The 22,158-nt window shown below is 37.5% G+C and overlaps 1 protein-coding gene across 1 annotated transcript in view; it reads left to right on the top strand.

Moving 5' to 3' along the window:
• Positions 1-1,071: 1,071 nt before the first annotated feature.
• Positions 1,072-22,158, top strand: part of ARHGEF39 (Rho guanine nucleotide exchange factor 39) — a 619,672-nt gene continuing 598,585 nt past the window's right edge. The window contains exon 1 of the mRNA XM_053696961.1: positions 1,072-1,104. The gene's annotated coding sequence lies outside the window, so the exon portion shown is untranslated. The remainder of the gene's footprint in view (positions 1,105-22,158) is intronic.

Below are 22,158 nucleotides of genomic sequence, written 5' to 3'. Positions count from 1 at the left end.
TACACACACAGAGCTATATAACACTACACTACACACACAGAGATATATAACACAACACTACACACACAGAGCTATACAACACTACACACACAGAGCTATACAACACTACACACACAGAGCTATACAACACTACACACACAGATCTATACAACACTACACACAGAGAGCTATATAACACTACACACATATACTTTATAGCTATACAACACTACACACATACAGAGCTATACAACACTACACACACAGAGCTATACAACACTACACACACAGAGCTATACAACACTATACACACAGAGCTATACAACACTACACACACAGAGCTATATAACACAACACTACACACACAGAGATATATAACACAACACTACACACACAGAGATATATAACACAACACTACACACACAGAGATATATACACAACACTACACACACAGAGCTATACAACACTACACACACAGAGCTATACAACACTACACACACAGAGCTATACAACACTAAACACACAGAGCTATATAACACAACACTACACACACACAGAGATATATAACACAACACTACACACACAGAGCTATATAACACAACACTACACACACAGAGCTATATAACACAACACTACACACACACAGATATATAACACAACACTACACACATAGCGCTATACAACACTAACCCTAACCCTAACTTTAACCCAACCCTAACCCCTAACCCTGTTATATCTATGTTTGAATATTAATTCAATATTTTATATTTTTTATTACTATTAAATGCTTTATTTATTAGACAACTTTGTTGTGATCAGCTGATGGTGCAGCTTTAATGTTTTTAATTTAAATGAAGTGTCGCTACTCTGTATAATACTTTGACCCTATTTGTGATATTTGTTTTCAATAGGGGCTAGAATATTAGGGTTCATTTAAGATGGCTTGAGGTTTTTTGGGTTCTATCTTTTTACAGGTACTATTTATTTAAACAGTTTGTAGTTTTATATCTGGCCAGCAGATGGGGGTGTTGTAAATGTGGTTCATTTAGAATAAGTGTTGCCGCGCTGTAGAATATTTTGACTCTATTGTTATTTTTGTATTCTGTACAGGCGCGAATCTGTCAGGTTAGTGGAAGCTCAGCAGTTACAGCTGTTTAGTGTTGTAATAGGGTTATATATATGTGTAGTATTATATAGCTCTAAAGTATATGTGTGTAGTGTTATATAGCTCTAAAGTATATATGTGTAGTGTTGTATAGCTCTAAAGTATATATGTGTAGTATTATATAGCTCTAAAGTATATATGTGTAGTGTTATATAGCTCTAAAGTATATGTGTGTAGTATTATATAGCTCTAAAGTATATGTGTGTAGTGTTATATAGCTCTAAAGTATATGTGTGTAGTGTTGTATAGCTCTAAAGTATATATGTGTAGTATTATATAGCTCTAAAGTATATGTGTGTAGTATTATATAGCTCTAAAGTATATATGTGTAGTGTTGTATAGCTATAAAGTATATGTGTGTAGTGTTGTATAGCTCTAAAGTATATGTGTGTAGTGTTGTATAGCTCTAAAGTATATGTGTGTAGTGTTGTATAGCTCTAAAGTATATGTGTGTAGTGTTATATAGCTCTGTGTGTAGTGTTGTATAGCTCTAAAGTATATGTGTGTAGTGTTATATAGCTCTAAAGTATATATGTGTGTAGTGTTATATAGCTCTAAAGTATATATGTGTAGTATTATATAGCTCTAAAGTATATGTGTGTAGTGTTATATAGCTCTAAAGTATATGTGTGTAGTGTTGTATAGCTCTAAAGTATATGTGTGTAGTGTTATATAGCTCTAAAGTATATATGTGTGTAGTGTTGTATAGCTCTAAAGTATATGTGTGTAGTGTTGTATAGCTCTAAAGTATATGTGTGTAGTGTTATATAGCTCTAAAGTATATATGTGTAGTGTTGTATAGCTCTAAAGTATATATGTGTAGTATTATATAGCTCTAAAGTATATGTGTGTAGTATTATATAGCTCTAAAGTATATGTGTGTAGTGTTATATAGCTCTAAAGTATGTGTGTAGTGTTGTATAGCTCTAAAGTATATGTGTGTAGTGTTATATAGCTCTAAAGTATATATGTGTGTAGTGTTATATAGCTCTAAAGTATATGTGTGTAGTGTTATATAGCTCTAAAGTATATGTGTGTGTAGTGTTGTATAGCTCTAAAGTATATGTGTGTAGTGTTATATAGCTCTAAAGTATATGTGTGTAGTATTATATAGCTCTAAAGTATATGTGTGTAGTGTTGTATAGCTCTAAAGTATATGTGTGTAGTGTTGTATAGCTCTAAAGTATATGTGTGTAGTGTTGTATAGCTCTAAAGTATATGTGTGTAGTGTTATATAGCTCTAAAGTATGTGTGTGTAGTGTTGTATAGCTCTAAAGTATATGTGTGTAGTGTTGTATAGCTCTAAAGTATATGTGTGTAGTGTTGTATAGCTATAAAGTATATGTGTGTAGTGTTATATAGCTCTAAAGTATGTGTGTGTAGTGTTGTATAGCTCTAAAGTATATGTGTGTAGTGTTATATAGCTCTAAAGTATATATGTGTAGTGTTGTATAGCTCTAAAGTATATGTGTGTGGTGTTATATAGCTCTAAAGTATATGTGTGTAGTGTTGTATAGCTCTAAAGTATATGTGTGTAGTGTTATATAGCTCTAAAGTATATATGTGTGTAGTGTTATATAGCTCTAAAGTATATGTGTGTAGTGTTATATAGCTCTAAAGTATATGTGTGTAGTGTTGTATAGCTCTAAAGTATATGTGTGTAGTGTTATATAGCTCTAAAGTATATATGTGTAGTGTTGTATAGCTCTAAAGTATATGTGTGTAGTGTTGTATAGCTCTAAAGTATATGTGTGTAGTATTATATAGCTCTAAAGTATATGTGTGTAGTATTATATAGCTCTAAAGTATATGTGTGTGGTGTTGTATAGCTCTAAAGTATATGTGTGTAGTGTTGTATAGCTCTAAAGTATATGTGTGTAGTGTTATATAGCTCTAAAGTATATGTGTGTAGTGTTGTATAGCTCTAAAGTATATGTGTGTAGTGTTATATAGCTCTAAAGTATATGTGTGTAGTGTTGTATAGCTCTAAAGTATATGTGTGTAGTGTTGTATAGCTCTAAAGTATATGTGTGTAGTGTTGTATAGCTCTAAAGTATATGTGTGTAGTGTTGTATAGCTCTAAAGTATATGTGTGTAGTGTTGAATAGCTCTAAAGTATATATGTGTAGTGTTGTATAGCTCTAAAGTATATGTGTGTAGTGTTGTATAGCTCTAAAGTATATGTGTGTAGTGTTATATAGCTCTAAAGTATATGTGTGTAGTGTTGTATAGCTCTAAAGTATATGTGTGTAGTGTTGTATAGCTCTAAAGTATATGTGTGCAGTGTTGTATAGCTCTAAAGTATATGTGTGTAGTGTTATATAGCTCTAAAGTATATGTGTGTAGTGTTGTATAGCTCTAAAGTATATGTGTGTAGTGTTATATAGCTCTAAAGTATATGTGTGTAGTGTTGTATAGCTCTGTGTGTAGTGTTGTATAGCTCTAAAGTATATGTGTGTAGTGTTGTATAGCTCTAAAGTATATGTGTGTAGTGTTGTATAGCTCTAAAGTATATGTGTGTAGTGTTGTATAGCTCTAAAGTATATGTGTGTAGTGTTATATAGCTCTGTGTGTAGTGTTGTATAGCTCTAAAGTATATGTGTGTAGTGTTGTATAGCTCTAAAGTATATGTGTGTAGTATTATATAGCTCTAAAGTATATGTGTGTAGTATTATATAGCTCTAAAGTATATGTGTGTAGTATTATATAGCTCTAAAGTATATATGTGTAGTGTTGTATAGCTCTAAAGTATATGTGTGTAGTGTTGTATAGCTCTAAAGTATATGTGTGTAGTATTATATAGCTCTAAAGTATATGTGTGTAGTGTTGTATAGCTCTAAAGTATATGTGTGTAGTGTTGTATAGCTCTGTGTGTAGTGTTGTATAGCTCTAAAGTATATGTGTGTAGTGTTGTATAGCTCTAAAGTATATGTGTGTAGTGTTGTATAGCTCTGTGTGTAGTGTTGTATAGCTCTAAAGTATGTGTGTAGTGTTGTATAGCTCTAAAGTATATGTGTGTAGTGTTGTATAGCTCTAAAGTATATGTGTGTAGTATTATATAGCTCTAAAGTATATGTGTGTAGTGTTGTATAGCTCTAAAGTATATGTGTGTAGTGTTGTATAGCTCTAAAGTATATGTGTGTAGTGTTGTATAGCTCTAAAGTATATGTGTGTAGTATTATATAGCTCTAAAGTATATGTGTGTAGTGTTGTATAGCTCTAAAGTATATGTGTGTAGTGTTGTATAGCTCTAAAGTATATGTGTGTAGTATTATATAGCTCTAAAGTATATGTGTGTAGTGTTATATAGCTCTAAAGTATATGTGTGTAGTGTTGTATAGCTCTAAAGTATATGTGTGTAGTGTTGTATAGCTCTAAAGTATATGTGTGTAGTGTTATATAGCTCTGTGTGTAGTATTGTATAGCTCTAAAGTATATGTGTGTAGTATTATATAGCTCTAAAGTATATATGTGTAGTGTTGTATAGCTCTAAAGTATATGTGTGTAGTATTATATAGCTCTAAAGTATATGTGTGTAGTGTTGTATAGCTCTAAAGTATATGTGTGTAGTGTTGTATAGCTCTAAAGTATATGTGTGTAGTGTTGTATAGCTCTAAAGTATATGTGTGTAGTATTATATAGCTCTAAAGTATGTGTGTAGTATTATATAGCTCTAAAGTATATGTGTGTAGTATTATATAGCTCTAAAGTATAGATGTGTAGTGTTGTATAGCTCTAAAGTATATGTGTGTAGTATTATATAGCTCTAAAGTATATGTGTGTAGTATTATATAGCTCTAAAGTATAGATGTGTAGTGTTGTATAGCTCTAAAGTATATGTGTGTAGTATTATATAGCTCTAAAGTATATGTGTGTAGTGTTGTATAGCTCTAAAGTATATGTGTGTAGTGTTGTATAGCTGTAAAGTATATGTGTGTAGTGTTGTATAGCTGTAAAGTATATGTGTGTAGTGTTGTATAGCTCTAAAGTATGTGTGTAGTGTTGTATAGCTCTAAAGTATATGTGTGTAGTGTTATATAGCTCTGTGTGTAGTGTTGTATAGCTCTAAAGTATATGTGTGTAGTGTTGTATAGCTCTAAAGTATATGTGTGTAGTGTTGTATAGCTCTAAAGTATATGTGTGTAGTGTTGTATAGCTCTAAAGTATATGTGTGTAGTGTTGTATAGCTCTAAAGTATATGTGTGTAGTGTTGTATAGCTCTAAAGTATATGTGTGTAGTGTTGTATAGCTCTAAAGTATATGTGTGTAGTGTTGTATAGCTCTAAAGTATATGTGTGTAGTGTTATATAGCTCTAAAGTATATGTGTGTAGTATTATATAGCTATAAAGTATATGTGTGTAGTGTTGTATAGCTCTAAAGTATATGTGTGTAGTGTTGTATAGCTCTAAAGTATATGTGTGTAGTGTTATATAGCTCTAAAGTATGTGTGTAGTGTTATATAGCTCTAAAGTATATGTGTGTGGTGTTGTATAGCTCTAAAGTATATGTGTGTAGTGTTATATAGCTCTAAAGTATATGTGTGTAGTGTTGTATAGCTCTACAGTATATGTGTGTAGTGTTATATATCTCTAAAGTATATGTGTGTAGTATTATATAGCTCTAAAGTATATGTGTGTAGTATTATATAGCTCTAAAGTATATGTGTGTAGTATTATATAGCTCTAAAGTATATGTGTGTGGTGTTGTATAGCTCTAAAGTATATGTGTGTAGTATTATATAGCTATAAAGTATATGTGTGTAGTGTTGTATAGCTCTAAAGTATATGTGTGTAGTGTTGTATAGCTCTAAAGTATATGTGTGTAGTGTTGTATAGCTCTAAAGTATATGTGTGTAGTGTTGTATTAGGGTTATATATATGTGTAGTATTATATAGCTCTAAAGTATATGTGTGTAGTGTTGTATAGCTCTAAAGTATATGTGTGTAGTGTTGTATAGCTCTAAAGTATATGTGTGTAGTGTTGTATAGCTCTAAAGTATATGTGTGTAGTGTTGTATAGCTCTAAAGTATGTGTGTAGTGTTGTATAGCTCTAAAGTATATGTGTGTAGTGTTATATAGCTCTAAAGTATATGTGTGTAGTGTTGTATAGCTCTAAAGTATATGTGTGTAGTGTTGTATAGCTCTAAAGTATATGTGTGTAGTGTTGTATAGCTCTGTGTGTAGTGTTGTATAGCTCTAAAGTATATGTGTGTAGTGTTGTATAGCTCTAAAGTATATGTGTGTAGTGTTGTATAGCTCTAAAGTATGTGTGTGTAGTGTTGTATAGCTCTAAAGTATATGTGTGTAGTGTTATATAGCTCTAAAGTATATGTGTGTAGTGTTGTATAGCTCTAAAGTATGTGTGTGTAGTGTTGTATAGCTCTAAAGTATATGTGTGTAGTATTATATAGCTCTAAAGTATATGTGTGTAGTGTTGTATAGCTCTAAAGTATATGTGTGTAGTGTTGTATAGCTCTAAAGTATATGTGTGTAGTATTATATAGCTCTAAAGTATATGTGTGTAGTGTTGTATAGCTCTAAAGTATATGTGTGTAGTGTTGTATAGCTCTAAAGTATATGTGTGTAGTGTTATATAGCTCTAAAGTATATGTGTGTAGTGTTATATAGCTCTAAAGTATATGTGTGTAGTGTTATATAGCTCTAAAGTATATGTGTGTAGTGTTGTATAGCTCTAAAGTATATGTGTGTAGTGTTGTATAGCTCTAAAGTATATGTGTGTAGTGTTGTATAGCTCTGTGTGTAGTGTTGTATAGCTCTAAAGTATGTGTGTAGTGTTGTATAGCTCTAAAGTATGTGTGTAGTGTTGTATAGCTCTAAAGTATGTGTGTGTAGTGTTGTATAGCTGTAAAGTATATGTGTGTAGTGTTATATAGCTCTAAAGTATATGTGTGTAGTGTTGTATAGCTCTAAAGTATGTGTGTGTAGTGTTGTATAGCTCTAAAGTATATGTGTGTAGTATTATATAGCTCTAAAGTATATGTGTGTAGTGTTGTATAGCTCTAAAGTATATGTGTGTAGTGTTGTATAGCTCTAAAGTATGTGTGTAGTATTATATAGCTCTAAAGTATATGTGTGTAGTGTTGTATAGCTCTAAAGTATATGTGTGTAGTGTTGTATAGCTCTAAAGTATATGTGTGTAGTGTTGTATAGCTCTAAAGTATATGTGTGTAGTGTTGTATAGCTCTAAAGTATATGTGTGTAGTGTTATATAGCTCTAAAGTATATGTGTGTAGTGTTGTATAGCTCTAAAGTATATGTGTGTAGTGTTGTATAGCTCTAAAGTATATGTGTGTAGTGTTATATAGCTCTAAAGTATATGTGTGTAGTGTTATATAGCTCTAAAGTATATGTGTGTAGTGTTGTATAGCTCTAAAGTATATGTGTGTAGTGTTGTATAGCTCTAAAGTATATGTGTGTAGTGTTGTATAGCTCTGTGTGTAGTGTTGTATAGCTCTAAAGTATATGTGTGTAGTGTTGTATAGCTCTAAAGTATATGTGTGTAGTGTTGTATAGCTCTAAAGTATGTGTGTGTAGTGTTGTATAGCTCTAAAGTATATGTGTGTAGTGTTATATAGCTCTAAAGTATATGTGTGTAGTGTTGTATAGCTCTAAAGTATGTGTGTGTAGTGTTGTATAGCTCTAAAGTATATGTGTGTAGTATTATATAGCTCTAAAGTATATGTGTGTAGTGTTGTATAGCTCTAAAGTATATGTGTGTAGTGTTGTATAGCTCTAAAGTATGTGTGTAGTATTATATAGCTCTAAAGTATATGTGTGTAGTGTTGTATAGCTCTAAAGTATATGTGTGTAGTGTTGTATAGCTCTAAAGTATATGTGTGTAGTGTTGTATAGCTCTAAAGTATATGTGTGTAGTGTTGTATAGCTCTAAAGTATATGTGTGTAGTGTTATATAGCTCTAAAGTATATGTGTGTAGTGTTGTATAGCTCTAAAGTATATGTGTGTAGTGTTGTATAGCTCTAAAGTATATGTGTGTAGTGTTATATAGCTCTAAAGTATATGTGTGTAGTGTTATATAGCTCTAAAGTATATGTGTGTAGTGTTATATAGCTCTAAAGTATATGTGTGTAGTGTTATATAGCTCTAAAGTATATGTGTGTAGTGTTGTATAGCTCTAAAGTATATGTGTGTAGTGTTGTATAGCTCTAAAGTATATGTGTGTAGTGTTGTATAGCTCTGTGTGTAGTGTTGTATAGCTCTAAAGTATATGTGTGTAGTGTTGTATAGCTCTAAAGTATATGTGTGTAGTGTTGTATAGCTCTAAAGTATATGTGTGTAGTGTTGTATAGCTCTGTGTGTAGTGTTGTATAGCTCTAAAGTATATGTGTGTAGTGTTGTATAGCTCTAAAGTATATGTGTGTAGTGTTGTATAGCTCTAAAGTATATGTGTGTAGTGTTGTATAGCTCTAAAGTATATGTGTGTAGTGTTGTATAGCTCTAAAGTATATGTGTGTAGTGTTGTATAGCTCTAAAGTATATGTTAGAGCTGCGCATCTTCACCTGTCTCACGATTCGATTCGATTACGATTATCATCGTAACGATTCGATACGATTCGATTCTACGATGCATCGCGATGCATCACGATTACTGCACTATTTCTGCCCAATTTTTAAATTTTTCAGAAAAAAAAATTCAAGAAGTCAAAGTATTGAAATAAACTCTTTTTTTATTTTATTAGCTCAAAAAAGGACACTCTTCCTGTGGCAAAGTCTGAACACAGCAGACAACAACAGTTTATAGAACAGTAAATACTAAATGGCAATTGTTGTATTGGTTTGGAAACAATATTATGGCATCAAACTGTAGTTACAGAGTACGTAGTGTAAAAAGTGCAGTGCTCACAGTGTACTTCTTCAGTAAAAGAAAATATTTAAATGTATATATTATATATAGTAAGTAGTACACTATACACTTGTAAAGAAACATGAACAACAAATAAATGTCTAACCTATCTATGTTGGTTTTAATTTAATTTCTTTACTTACTTAGTAATAATAATATAATAATAGACATTAAATTAAAACCAAAATAGATAGGTTAAGCTTAAGTTACCACCATAATACCTTATTTGTGTGAAAATTGTCCTCAGAAAACAAAACATAAATCCCTTATAGGTACAAAATTACAGGTGCAGTCCACTGTGCCTTCATGACTGTCAATTTGTGGCAAACAAACATCACGTGAAGAATCTGGAACACAACACACAGCACAGAGTGTGCACACAACACACATGTGATTGTGACATATACAATTAGTTTACACACAGTTACAGACTTACAATAGTACTAGAGAGAGAGACATTTAAAACAAGTAGCATTGAACTGAACTACTATAACTACAGTTTCTTCTTGATGATTATATTATCTTTATGGGATCACAAATATAATTAGTTAGTTATTAGTTACTGTTAAAGCAGTACTACACACAACTGAACAGTGACTGAGTCTGTCACTGAACAGTACACAGCAGTCACACACAAACAAACAATACATAAAAAAGGACACAGACATCAAGGAGTAAATCATGGTGAAGAAAGGGTGGCACGCCACTCACCTGAGGTGTGTGTGCTTTATTTTTGTATTGTGCTGTTGTGTGTGGCACTGTGTGCTGTGTGTGCTGTACTGTCTGTAGTGTACAGTATATTTGTGATCCAATCAAGATTTACTCAAGGTTTACTCAAGGCTTTTCCTTCCCCTATAGTGGTTTGGCTTCAGTCTCACTCTCTGCATAGTGCACTCATAGACAGTTAGACAGTCACACTCACTAGACACTCAGACACTAGAGAGACAGTGGGACACACACACAAACAAAAACATTCAAAGGCACCACAGCCACCCAGTCAGCCACAGTCACACTCACACTCATAGACACTTAGACACTGGGACAACACACAATCACATACAAACAAAAACATTCAAAGGCAGTTAATACACTCATCTCACACACACTCATAGAGAATGAGATACATACAAACTTTTCAAACTGGCACTCACTCACTCACAGACACACTCACACACTCATAAAGAGACAGTTAGACACTGCAGTACACACATTGTTATTGTTAACTGGTTGGTTATATTCGGTTAACCCCTACAGATCTGCCTGAGAGTGGGTGGGATGGCATTTGGGATTGGGATCATAAACAAAAACATATGATATCTTTCTTAAAGGGTCTATTTAAAATAGACAATTTTTAGTGTGAATGAATAATATTAATAATCCCTTATGCAGTGTGCACTATGCACTCACTGCATTGCAAACAATACAGGGGTGTGCTGTAACAATAGCACAACATCTACAAAACAGAGCACTTCCTGATTGGCAAACATCACAGTAACACTAGAAGTAGTAATAGACATTATACAACAAGTAGCATTGAACTACTAGATTTACTAACTTTGATTATCTTTATGGGATCACAAATATATTGTTACACAACACACACACAGTCACAGTCGCACACAGTCAAACAATACCAAAAAAAACACACATCATAAAAAGAGTGAATCATGGTGAAGGGTGACACTGACTGACACGCACACATGAGGTGTGTGCAACTGCAGTTGTGTGTTGTTTCTTTTGTATTGTTTGTGTGTGACTGTGACAGTGAGTGACGTGGTCGGTCGTGTCGTGTAGTGTACTAGTATATTTTGTGATCCAACAAAGATTTACTCAAGGTTTTAAGCTTCATTTTTCAAAAAGCTATAAGCTATATAACAGTAACAAATATAAAATAACTTAACAGTAGTAGTCTGCACTGGGCAGTGGGGCACACAGCACTTTTTTCTGGATGTGCCAAAAAACATTCAATATTAATATTATAAACCTGAATCACTACTCAGAATTATGGAATATGTAGGTTTTTCTGTAAAAACACTAGTTGATCCACATGCTCTGGTTTGAGGGTGCTTCTTTTTGCCGTTACCACATCTCCTGCAGTGGAGAAAACACGCTCTGCAGACACGCTTGTACCTGGGATACACAAGTATCGCTTTGACAAATGAGAGAGGAGGGGAAATATGACCTCATGTACATGCCACCATTTCAAAGGGTCTTCAGTGAGAGGCAGAGATGGGGCTTTACAATATTTCTCTATTTCCTCTTCAGCCTTGGCATAGGGGGTCTTGGGTTCTATTGTACCTTCAGTGTCAGTGAAAGACTGTCCCAGCAAAGTCATGAGAAGCGATGTGGACTTTCTTTTGGGAGGAGAAGGGTTATCCTCCTCGATGGCTGATTCTTCTTCCAGAGTTTCTTTTCCCTCAGGCAGTGGCACTTCATCCACGTTTGTCCTCCTAGATGTAACTGTACTAGTACACTCAATCTGTGTTTGAACAAAAGAATAGAAAAAATAGCATTCATTATTACCTCGAGCAGCCAGCCAGCTAATGCTATGTGTGTGCTCAGAGAGACAGTAGTGCATAAATAAATGCATGCAACAGCTCACATCTATTAGGAAGGACTCGGGAGTGGACGGAGGAGGAGGAAAGTTGACTGACTGTGGCGTTTTCAAACTGACTTATATAATAAACCTTGTACTCATTAAACTAGCTACTAATCAAGCTACTGCAGTGATAGCTAAGCCTATTTTGTATGGATGATGGTATGTTTTATGTTTGTTTTCAATTTATAAATTTTTCAAGAAACATGATGCAATTAAAATTACCTCCAAGGATGCAGCCTCCTCAGTCACTCCTCTGTATATCTCCAATCTCTCCTCCTCTGTGAGAATAAAAGGCAGTCCCTTAAAACGAGGATCCAGAGCAGAGGCTGTATAAAGTATCTTCTTCTCTGCCTCACTGCTGTACCTCTTCAGGAGATCTGTTTTGATGGCATTCTTGATCTCATGGATCATGGGTGTGTCTCCCATGGTGTCTGTCATGTTCTGGAGCAGTTGTGCATTTAGAGGGGCAATGAGAGAAACAGTTGGATTGCGCTCTTCTGACATCAGTGTGGTTGCATCTTTCATTGGCTTTAATGCACTCACAGCATCCTCTGCATTTGACACATCTGTTTCGTTGAGAGTGCAGAGATCTGACTCACTTTTTCTGACTTCTGGAGACAACAATGTGGCACAGATTGCAGGTTGCTGTTCTAGGAACCTCTCGACCATGTCATATGAGCTGTTCCACCTTGTTGTCACATCAGTTATCAGCTTATGATTCTTCAGGCCAAGACATTTCTGTTTTTCTTTCAGACAGTGGTTTGCTGTAGTGCTGCGGTGAAAAAATGTTGATATTCGTCGCACTCTGCCTAAAAGCCTGGAGAGCGTGGCCACTTTCAGCGCCCGCTGGGATGCGAGATTCAGTGTATGGGCGAAGCATTTTACATGAGGGAATTTTCCAACTTGAGCAGCAACAATCATATTCGAAGCATTGTCGGTCACAAGCACTACAGATTTATCGGACAGCTGCCATTCTTCCACGACACGAGACAGTAGCTCCGCCAGATGAGAACCCGTGTGAGACTCATAAACTGCTCTCGTTTGCAGCACATGCGACAAGATCTTCCAGTCCTTGCTAATGTAATGTGCAGTTACTGTTACATAAGACTCCGTCGTGACTGAAGTCCATGAATCACACGTTAGTGCGACTCGACTGGCTTGGCTCATTGATGCAATTACCTGAGCTTTTGTTTCTTGGTAGAGTGCAGGTATAACGTTTTCTGTTAAGTGATTGCGTGACGGGATCTTATAACGTGGCTCTAGTGTCTTCAACAGGTTGCGAAACCCAAGGTTTTCCACAACAGAGTAAGGCCGTAGGTCCTTCGCTATGAAAGTTGCCACAGCTTTGGTTATTCTCTTCCCTTTTTCAGAGTTGGGTGGCAAAGTTGACAGCATTGCATCAATTCTTGGCTGATGAGCTTCAGCTAGTCTTGTTATTTCCTTGGCAGTGGCACTGGCGACAGCGGCAGGGGTTAGCATCTCAGAGTGAAAACGTCTAACGTGATTTCTCAAGTTAGTAGTATTCCCTAGGTATTTAATTTTTGTGTGACAGGCTTTACAAACCGCGTGTGTCTTGTCCAATTCGTGCTTTCCAGTATGTTCATAAAATCCAAAATGTGCCCAGATGCTTGCTTTTAAAATGCTAGGTGCATTTTTTATCTCTCTATCTTTTTTGTCTCCCTCTGTCATTTTAGCATGACATATGTGACGGATGATGTTGTTGTCAACGTCAAACTCTGTCAGTGTTAAAAAAAAAAAGAAAATACACTAAGTTCCAGTTGTCAAAATCTCAAGCCGCAAATGTAAAATCAAAAAGTACTAGTAACTTCAACTACTTTGCCAATGCCATACATTTTGCGAACATAAATTTTAAAACAAATTGCATTGTGATAATTGCAGGGGACATCACTCACTCACTGACACTGTAAGTTACTGTAATATATTACACACTTAAAGGTGCAAAAACCCAAACATTTACTTTCATGATTCAGATAGAGAATACAATTTTAAATAAACATCATAACTAACTTCTATTATTTAATTTGCTTCATACTTCTCAGATATCGTTTGTTGATGACATATTAGCAATGCATTGCACTTGCACAGCACACACATTACTTAGTATATAATACTTTGTGCACAAGGAGGAGGCTCAGGCTATGCATTTCAACAAAGGATAAGCAAATTATATAATAGGGAAAGTTGTTTAAAATTGCATGCACTTTCTTGAATTAATATATTATTAAAATATTAGAACTTCAGACCAGGCCATCCATCCATGTGAAAAACATGTAGATAATAGATACAGATTAGACTAATAGAGACATTATTAGACAATAGTATACTATATTTATTTATAATACATTTTTTATATATGCAAATTATGCAATATTATTCAATAATGCAGCAATTAATTATTATGCAGCAGCCTGAGCCTCAGTCAGCTCAGCATACTACGTTAAGTAAATAAGGCAAGTATTTAATTGTTACCCCTTATTGTGTAATAAATGTGATTGTGTACCCCTTATTGATTTGCTCTTTAAGTAAGTTAATAATTAGTTTACCTATGGCAAGTAGTAGGCAGTTGAGGCAATAGGCAGGCATGGCAATGGCAATTATGGCATGGCATTGGCAAAAATGTACAACGTTTTGGTAACTATTAACTAAACAAACAGTTAGTTGTTAGTCTAATTCTCACCATAGGTCTCCTCCTCTGTCTCCCACAAAATAAAAATGAGCCCGCCGTGTAGCTGTAGTATACTGCCGTGTACCATCATCAATCTCAGGCAACACACTCCTGCTTTGCTGCTTTGCTCCTACTGCGTAACTTCGGCACTTCAAGAGACCGCCCATGGAGCGCCCATGTTGCTTTATTGGGTGACGTCAGTGACGTCAAAACGATGTACCGCGCACTTTCGCGCACTTTCTTTTACTTTTCCTGGAGGCTGGTCACGTGGGTAACGTTAATCGATTATCGCGTCTCAGCGCATCGATGCAGAATCGTTTCATGCCGCATCGCGATGCATCGTCAAAACGATTATTTTTGACAGGCCTAGTATATGTGTGTAGTGTTGTATAGCTCTAAAGTATATGTGTGTAGTGTTGTATAGCTCTAAAGTATATGTGTGTAGTGTTGTATAGCTCTAAAGTATATGTGTGTAGTGTTGTATAGCTCTAAAGTATATGTGTGTAGTGTTGTATAGCTCTAAAGTATATGTGTGTAGTGTTGTATAGCTCTAAAGTATATGTGTGTAGTGTTGTATAGCTCTAAAGTATATGTGTGTAGTGTTGTATAGCTCTAAAGTATATGTGTGTAGTGTTGTATAGCTCTAAAGTATATGTGTGTAGTGTTGTATAGCTCTAAAGTATATGTGTGTAGTGTTGTATAGCTCTAAAGTATATGTGTGTAGTGTTGTATAGCTCTAAAGTATATGTGTGTAGTGTTGTATAGCTCTAAAGTATATGTGTGTAGTGTTGTATAGCTCTAAAGTATATGTGTGTAGTGTTGTATAGCTCTAAAGTATATGTGTGTAGTGTTGTATAGCTCTAAAGTATATCTGTGTAGTGTTGTATAGCTCTGTGTGTAGTATTGTATAGCTCTAAAGTATATGTGTGTAGTATTATATAGCTCTAAAGTATATGTGTGTAGTGTTGTATAGCTCTGTGTGTAGTGTGGTTGTATAGCTCTAAAGCATATGTGTGTAGTGTTGGTCGTGTGGTGTATAGCTACAAAGTATATGTGTGTAGTTATATGTAGCTGTGTATTAATCTCTCACCTAGGAATGTCCCCTCCCTCAATAACCTTCACCTAGGAATGCCCCTTCACTCATTGACCCCTCACTAAGGAATGCCCCTTCACTCATTGACCCCTCACTAAGGAATGCCCCTTCACTCATTGACCCCTCACTAAGGAATGCCCCTTCACTCATTGACCCCTCACTAAGGAATGCCCCTTCACTCATTGACCCCTCACTAAGGAATGCCCATTCACTCATTGACATGAATGTATATCTTGCAGCGCCAAGATGTCAACCATACAAGCTGTGCTCTTGTTGCGGAATCTCCCAACCAGATCCCAAAATGTCAATAGATTAAAAGTGCTTAGTGAGTACAGCGCTACAAAGCCCTAGAAAAAAGGGTTTGTGGCTAAAGATGGTGTCCACGATTGGTATAACTATAAGTGACGAGTGTGATCGTAATGCAAATAGCCGATAAGTCTAAGTGCATAAATATTAGTGTATGCGAAAAAATAATAATTTATAATGGATCAAAAGCTCCTATATGTTTTGCTAAAACCATTTATTACGTTTTGCTAATAACATTTTAATAAGACATATGTAGTTAAAAATCCTTGACAATGTGTGTATACATAAAATACATAAAAATTCCTTTAAAACACAATTCTATAACAGGATATTAAAAACAAAACCTATACCTTTTGGGATCATTTGTTATACTATTATATATCACTATTTTTAAGGATATATTTGACATTCACTAAGGCATATTTTTGGAAAACACTCCACTTATTTTTATTTTTATTTTTATTTTTGCAATTATTTTTCACAGTTGTGATATCACAAATTGTATTTTTGAATAATTTTTTAATATTTTTCATTTTTGAGAGGCATTTAATCTATTTTTTCACAATTTTTTTCACACATTTTCTTTTTTTCATATTTTTGAGTGGTTCACTATATTTGAACACACCAGCATTGGGACACTTTGAAAAGTCGATATACCATAGGATCACACGACTATTCCTCAGATTTTTAAGACTATATTGACCCCTCACTAAGGAATGTCCCTTCACTCATTGATCCCTCACTAAGGAATGCCCCTTCACTCATTGATCCCTCACTAAGGAATGCCCCTTCACTCATTGATCCCTCACTAAGGAATGCCCCTTCACTCATTGACCCCTCACTAAGGAATGCCCCTTCACTCATTGATCCCTCACTAAGGAATGCCCCTTCACTCATTGATCCCTCACTAAGGAATGCCCCTTCACTCATTGATCCCTCACTAAGGAATGCCCCTTCACTCATTGATCCCTCACTAAGGAATGCCCCTTCACTCATTGATCCCTCACTAAGGAATGCCCCTTCACTCATTGATCCCTCACTAAGGAATGCCCCTTCACTCATTGATCCCTCACTAAGGAATGCCCCTTCACTCATTGACCCCTCACTAAGGAATGCCCCTTCACTCATTGACCCCTCACTAAGGAATGCCCCCTCACTAAGGAATGTCCCCTCCCTCATTAGCCCCTCACTAAGGAATGTCCCCTCCCTCATTAGCCCCTCACTAAGGAATGTCCCCTCCCTCATTAGCCCCTCACTAAGGAATGTCCCCTCCCTCATTAGCCCCTCACTAAGGAATGTCCCCTCCCTCATTAGCCCCTTACTAAGGAATGTCCCCTCCCTCATTAGCCCCTCACTAAGGAATGTCCCCCTCCCTCATTAGCCCCTCACTAAGGAATGTCCCCCTCCCTCATTAGCCCCTCACTAAGGAATGTCCCCCTCCCTCATTAGCCCCTCACTAAGGAATGTCCCCCTCCCTCATTAGCCCCTCACTAAGGAATGTCCCCTCCCTCATTAGCCCCTCACTAAGGAATGTCCCCTCACTAAGGAATGTCCCCTTCACTCATTAGCCCCTCACTAAGGAATGTCCCCTTCACTCATTAGCCCCTCACACTTCGTGGGCAAGAGATGTTCAGGATCCCTGGGCGTTGGAGATTATATCTCAGGGGTATCTTCTGGACTTCAAGGCTTCTCCACAAGGGAGATTTCACCTTTCACGATTATCTGTTAACCAGATAAAGAAGAGGCATTCTTACACTGCGTGCAAGACCTCCTAGTTATGGGAGTGATCCATCCAGTTCCAAAGGTGGATCAGGGACAGGGATTTTACTCAAATCTGTTTGTGGTTCCCAAAAAAGAGGGAACCTTCAGACCAATCTTGGATCTAAAGATCTTAAACAAATTCCTCAGAGTTCCATCATTCAAAATGGAAACTATTCGGACCATCCTACCTGTGATCCAGGAGGGTCAATATATGACTACGGTGGATCTAAAGGATGCTCACCTTCACATTCCGATACACAAAGATCATCATCGGTTCCTAAGGTTTGCCTTTCTGGACAGGCATTATCAGTTTGTGGCTCTTCCCTTCGGGTTAGCTACAGCCCCAAGAATTTTTACAAAGGTACTGGGGCGCTTCTGGCGTTCCTAAGGCTGCGGGGCATAGCAGTGGCCCCTTATCTAGACGACATCCTGATACAGGCGTCAAATTTTCAAATTGCCAAGTTCCATACGGACATAGTTCTGGCATTTCTGAGGTCGCACGGGTGGAAAGTGAACGAGGAAAAGAGTTCTCTATCCCCACTCACAAGAGTCTCCTTCCTAGGGACTCTGATAGATTCTGTAGAAATGAAAATTTACCTGACGGAGTCCAGGTTATCAAAACTTCTAAATTCTTGCTGTGTTCTTCATTCTATTCCGCGCCCTTCGGTGGCTCAGTGCATGGAGGTAATCGGCTTAATGGTAGTGGCAATGGACATAGTTCTGTTTGCGCGCCTACATCTCAGACCGCTGCAACTATGCATGCTCAGTCAGTGGAATGGGGATTGCACAGATTTGTCCCCTCTACTAAATCTTGATCAAGAGAACAGAGATTCTCTTCTCTGGTGGCTATCTCGGGTCCACCTGTCCAAAGGTATGACCTTTCGTAGGCCAGATTGGACAATTGTAACGACAGATGCCAGCCTTCTAGGTTGGGGTGCAGTCTGGAACTCCCTGAAGGCTCAGGGATCGTGGACTCAGGAGGAGAAACTCCTTCCAATAAATATTCTGGAATTGAGAGCGATATTCAATGCTCTTCAAGCTTGGCCTCAGTTATCGACCCTGAGGTTCATCAGATTTCAGTCGGACAACATCACGACTGTGGCTTACATCAACCATCAAGGGGGAACAAGGAGTTCCCTAGCGATGTTAGAAGTCTCCAAGATAATTCGCTGGGCAGAGAGACACTCTTGCCACCTCTCAGCGATCCATATCCCAGGTGTAGAGAACTGGGAGGCGGATTTTCTAAGTCGTCAGACTTTTCATCCGGGGGAGTGGGAACTCCATCCGGAGGTGTTTGCTCAATTGATTCATCGTTGGGGCAAACCAGAACTGGATCTCATGGCGTCTTGCCAGAACGCCAAGCTTCCTTGTTACGGATCCAGGTCCAGGGACCCAGAAGCAACGCTGATAGATGCTCTGGCAGCACCTTGGTCTTTCAATCTGGCTTATGTGTTTCCACCGTTTCCTCTGCTCCCTCGACTGATTGCCAAAATCAAACAGGAGAAAGCATCGGTGATCTTGATAGCACCTGCGTGGCCACGCAGGACCTGGTATGCAGACCTAGTGGACATGTCATCCTTTCCACCTTGGACTCTGCCTTTGAGACAAGACCTTCTACTACAAGGTCCTTTCAATCATCCAAATCTAATTTCTCTGAGACTGACTGCCAGGAGATTGAACGCTTGATTTTATCAAAGCGTGGCTTCTCCGAGTCAGCCATTGATACCCTAATACAGGCAAGAAAGCCTGTCGCCAGGAAAATCTACCATAAGATATGGCGTAAATTTCTTTATTGGTGTGAATCCAATAATTACTCATGGAGTAAGGTTAGGATTCCCAGGATATTGTCTTTTCTCCAAGAGGGTTTGGAAAAAGGATTATCAGCTAGTTCTTTAAAGGGACAGATTTCTGCCCTGTCTATTTGCACAAGCGTCTGGCAGATGTTCCAGACGTTCAGGCATTTTGTCAGGCTTTGGTTAGAATCAAGCCTGTGTTTAAACCTTTTGCTCCCCCATGGAGCTTAAACTTGTTTCTTAAAGTTCTTCAAGGGGTTCCGTTTGAACCTCTTCATTCCATAGATATTAAACTTTTATCTTGGAAAGTTCTTTTTTGATGGCTATTTCCTCGGCTCGTAGAGTCTGAGTTATCTGCTTTACAATGTGATTCTCCTTATCTGATCTTCCATGCAGATAAGGTAGTTCTGCGTACAAAACCTGGGTTTTTGCCTAAGGTGGTATCTACTAAGAATATCAATCAAGAGATTGTTGTTCCATCATTGTGCCCTAATCCTTCTTCAAAGAAGGAACGTCTTTTACATAATCTGGACGTAGTCCGTGCTTTAAAGTTTTACTTACAAGCTACTTAAGATTTTCATCAAACATCTGCTTTGTTTGTTGTTTACTCTGGACAGAGGAGAGGTCAAAAGGCTTTGACAACCTCTCTTTCATTTTGGCTAAGAAGCGTAATACGCTTAGCCTATGAGACTGCTGGACAGCAGCCCCCTGAAAGGATTACAGCTCATTCTACTAGAGCTGTGGCTTCCACTTGGGCCTTTAAAAATGAGGCTTCTGTTGAACAGATTTGCAAGGCGGCGACTTGGTCTTCGCTTCATACTTTTTCCAAATTCTACAAATTTGATACTTTTGCTTCTTCGGAGGCTATTTTTGGGAGAAAGGTTTTACAGGCAGTGGTACCTACCTTGTCCCCCCCCTTCATCCGTGTACTTTAGCTTTGGTATTGGTATCCCACAAGTAATGGATGATCCGTGGACTGGATACACCTTACAAGAGAAAACACAATTTATGCTTACCTGATAAATTTATTTCTCTTGTGGTGTATCCAGTCCACGGCCCGCCCTGTCAGTTTAAGGCAGGTAATTTTTAATTTTAAACTACAGTCACCACTGCACCCTATGGTTTCTCCTTTCTCGGCTTGTTTCGGTCGAATGACTGGATATGGCAGTTAGGGGAGGAGCTATATAGCAGCTCTGCTGTGGGTGTCCTCTTGCAACTTCCTGTTGGGAAGGAGAATATCCCACAAGTAATGGATGATCCGTGGACTGGATACACCACAAGAGAAATAAATGTATCAGGTAAGCATGAATTGTTTTTTTTTTTTATAAATGTGGTACTCACATGTGAGAGAGCACTGTCAGGTATTGCTATAAAGGCAGACTGGGTATTGTAGTCACCAGCTGACTAGACTTGTTTAGTATAAATGTGGTACTCGTATGAGAGAGCACTGTCATGTAGTGCTGTAAAGGCAGGCTGGGTATTGTAGTTTCCAGCTGACTAGACTTGTTTGGTATAAATGTGGTACTCACATGTGAGAGAGCACCGTCAGGTAGTACTGTAAAGGCAGGCTGGGTATTGTAGTCACCAGCTGACTAGACTTGTTTAGTATGAATGTGGTACTCACATGTGGGAAAGTACTGTCAGGTAGTACTGTAAAGGCAGGCTGGGTATTGTAGTCACCAGCTGACTAGACTTGTTTAGTATAAATGTGGTACTCACATGTGGGAAAGTACTGTCAGGTAGTGCTGTACAGGCAGGCTGGGTATTTTAGTCAGCAGCTGACTAGACTTGTTTAGTATAAATGTGGTACTCGCATGTGAGAGAACACTGTCAGGTAGTGCTGTAAAGCATGCTGGGTATTGTAGTCACTAGCTGACTAGACTTGTTTGGTATAAATGTGGTACTCACACGTGAGAGAGCACTGTCAGGTAGTACTGTAAAGGCATGCTGGGTATTGTAGTCACCAGCTGACTAGACTTGTTTAGTATAAATGTGGTACTCGCAAGTGAGAGAACACTGTCAGGTAGTGCTGTAAAGCATGCTGGGTATTGTAGTCACTAGCTGACTAGACTTGTTTGGTATAAATGTGGTACTCACATGTGAGAATGCACTGTCATGTAGTGCTGTAAAGGCAGGCTGGGTATTGTAGTCACCAGCTGACTAGACTTGTTTAGTATAAATGTGGTACTCACATGTGAGAGAGCACTGTCAGGTAGTGCTGTAAAGGCAGACTGGGTATTGTAGTCACCAGCTGACTAGACTTGTTTGGTATAAATGTGGTACTCACATGTGAGAGAGCACTGTCAGGTAGTGCTGTATAGGCAGGCTGGGTATTGTAATTACCAGCTGACTAGACTTGTATAGCTTAAATGTGGTACTCACATGTGAGAATGCACTGTCATGTAGTGCTGTAAAGGCAGGCTGGGTATTGTAGTCACCAGCTGACTAGACTTGTTTAGTATAAATGTGGTACTCACATGTGAGAGAGCACTGTCAGGTAGTGCTGTAAAGGCAGACTGGGTATTGTAGTCACCAGCTGACTAGACTTGTTTGGTATAAATGTGGTACTCACATGTGAGAGAGCACTGTCAGGTAGTGCTGTATAGGCAGGCTGTGTATTGTAATTACCAGCTGACTAGACTTGTATAGCTTAAATGTGGTACTCACATGTGAGAGAGCACTGTCAGGTTGTGCTGTAAAGGCAGGGTGGGTATTGTAGTCACCAGCTGACTAGACTTGTTTGGTATAAATGTGGTACTCACATGTGAGAGGGCACTGTCAGGTAGTGCTGTAAAGCATGCTGGGTATTGTAGTCACCAGCTGACTAGACTTGTTTGGTATAAATGTGGTACTCACATGTGAGAGAGCACTGTCAGGTAGTGCTGTAAAGAC

Source organism: Bombina bombina, chromosome 1, assembly GCF_027579735.1.
Source record: "Bombina bombina isolate aBomBom1 chromosome 1, aBomBom1.pri, whole genome shotgun sequence".
Taxonomy (NCBI): domain Eukaryota; kingdom Metazoa; phylum Chordata; class Amphibia; order Anura; family Bombinatoridae; genus Bombina; species Bombina bombina.
This window is presented reverse-complemented; position numbering and strand designations above follow the sequence as displayed.